The following is a 2552-nucleotide window of genomic DNA, read 5'->3' as shown; positions in this document are numbered from 1 at the left end:
AGGGAACTTTAAACCCCCCCCCCCCATCTGAAGTAGTACAGTCTATGCTACCAACTCACGTGTGAACTGGACCGGAGTCTGTGGTTAGAGGGAACTAGGAGTTTTTGCATTTATTCTACACTGTGGTGAGGATTCATTGCCGCATGCATGTCTTCATGTGTACAGTATATATATCTATATCTATAGATATATATATGGGTTTCCCCCCCCCTTTTTTATGCGCTGCATGCATGATATTCTTTATTCTGTAAGTGTGCGTTTCTCTCTGTTCTGCACTCCTATAAACATGCATTTGTAGATGCACAGAAACGAGCGTGCGTGTAAATAGTGCAGAATAAAGACAATCGCGCTCTTCCCACCCCCCAATGCACGTGTGAACGAATCCCTTTATACAGGCACGGACTGTACACCCCCACCCCCCCGCTGGCGCACCTTAAAGGGGGTCCCATTTAATCTACCGCAAAGCTGTCTCCTCCGGCTGGGGGGTTATGAATGGGTGCAGCGGAAGCACCGCCCCCTCCGGACGTGACGCCCAGCCAATCCGCGAGCCGGCTGCGTGGATGGATGAGGTCAGCGCTGTGGTGTCGGGGAATGGAATGTGTAAGTGTAACATCCAGAACCGGGTAACGTTCGGCGATCGAACGCTGCCGTCGGCAACGTTCGAGGAGGGGGCGAGGCAGCCTCCGCCGGGCTTCCGCGCACCGCCGCTCGCCGGAATGAATGGCTGAGAGGGGCGGGGGCTAAGAGGAGGAGGAGGCGGCCGCGGCGGCGGAGGAGGAGGAAGGGGGAGGAAGGAGGAGGAGGGGAAGACGACGACGCCGAGGAGGAGGAGGAGGAGGATCCCTGGCTGGTTCCATCCCGGGGGCCGTGCAGCCAGATCGCCGAGGAGGAAAGCAGAGCCTCCCCCGAGTCTCGGAGCCGCTGCAGACAGGAAGGAAGGCAGGAAGAGAAATGCAGGGATTTGTAAGGTTACGGCGCTCGGGCTGGAAGATGTAATCCCGCTGGTGCTGTTGGCGTGAACCGGAGCCGGCTGCCGTTGCTACTGCTGCTGCTTGCCCATTTGCCTCCGGAGCCGGCCGCTTGGGGGGTCTTTCCCTTGCACACGTCCCCACCTCTCTCTCTCTCTCGATGCCGGAGCCCTGGTGTTCGAGTTGAAGTTGCAGCTGCTACACCTCCATCCGCTGCGAAGAGCCCCGTGTGCCTGTGTGTGCGGGGTGTGTGTGTGCGTGCATGAGAGAGGGAGGAAGGGAGAGGGCGGGACGAATCTCTCCCAGTCTTGCAACAGCCGACTTGAGGGCAAAAGGGACCTGGGCTCTCGGCGGTTTCATTCGGCGGAGCGGGTGTCTTTGTGTGCGTGTGCACGCGAGAGGATTCCCGGGCCTCTCGGCACTACCGCGTTGGGTGTGAGATTCTCCGCCTGCCTTCCCTCTCTCTCTCCCCTCCTCTCTCTCTGTCTGCCCCCTTCTCTCTCTCCCTTTCCCTCCACCTCTCCTCTCCTCCCCCCGTCCATTGTGCGAGCCAAAGATGAAAGACAGGAGGGGAGAAAGTTAAAGAAATCGCCCACATGCGCTGCATCAGTCCAAGGCTTTGGGAAAGGAATAAAGAGAAGGTGGGAGAAGAGAGTTTAAAGTCTTTGCAGGCGGGAAGATGGCGGACTCAAGCTGAAAGTGTCGATTGGCAAACTTGGGCGATCTTTGTGTTTATTTACAATCCTCTTGACCCAGATAGGACACATGCAGGCCAAAAAACGCTATTTCACCCTGCTCTCTGCTGGCACCTTTGTCGTCCTTCTCTTTTACTTCGGAGGCTTGCAGTTCAAAGCATCCAGAAACCAAAGCAGCTGAGAGGTAGCAGGACTGGGTTGCAGCACACCAGCCCCGAGCACTACTGGCCCCGATTCCCGGACGCTCTGCGCCCCTTCGTTCCTTGGGATCAACTGGAGAACGAGGACTACAATGTGCACACTTCCCCGCGGCAGAAGCGAGACGCCAACGCCAGCGTCTACAAAGGCAAGAAGTGTCGGATGGAGTCTTGCTTCGATTTCGCCCTGTGCAAGAAGAACGGCTTCAAGGTCTACGTCTACCCGCAGCAGAAAGGGGAGAAGATCGCCGAAAGTTACCAAAACATCCTCGCGGCCATCGAGGGCTCTCGGTTTTATACTTCCGACCCCAGCCAGGCCTGTCTGTTTGTCCTGAGCTTGGATACTTTAGACAGAGACCAACTCTCCCCGCAGTACGTACACAACCTGAGGTCCAAAGTGCAGAGTCTCCACTTGTGGAACAATGGTAGGAATCATTTAGTTTTTAATTTATATTCCGGCACCTGGCCCGACTACACCGAGGACGTGGGGTTCGACATCGGCCAGGCCATGTTAGCCAAAGCTAGCATCAGTACTGAAAACTTCCGGCCCAAGTTTGACATTTCTATCCCTCTCTTTTCTAAGGATCACCCAAGGACAGGAGGGGAGAAAGGCTTCCTGAGGTTTAACACCATTCCTCCTCTCAGGAAGTATATGTTGGTATTCAGAGGGAAAAGGTACCTGACTGGAATAG

General features: G+C 55.8%; 1 pseudogene; it reads left to right on the top strand.

Moving 5' to 3' along the window:
* The first annotated feature begins 1540 nt into the window (after positions 1-1540).
* The window catches only part of LOC107116113, a 1147-nt pseudogene continuing 135 nt past the window's right edge, over positions 1541-2552 (top strand).

The sequence above is a fragment of the Gekko japonicus genome, unplaced genomic scaffold (assembly GCF_001447785.1).
Source record: "Gekko japonicus isolate JY-2015 unplaced genomic scaffold, Gekko_japonicus_V1.1 scaffold1054, whole genome shotgun sequence".
Classification (NCBI taxonomy): Eukaryota; Metazoa; Chordata; class Lepidosauria; order Squamata; family Gekkonidae; genus Gekko; species Gekko japonicus.
The sequence above is the reverse complement of the archived record's forward strand: the minus strand, read 5'-3'. Positions and strand labels throughout refer to the sequence as shown.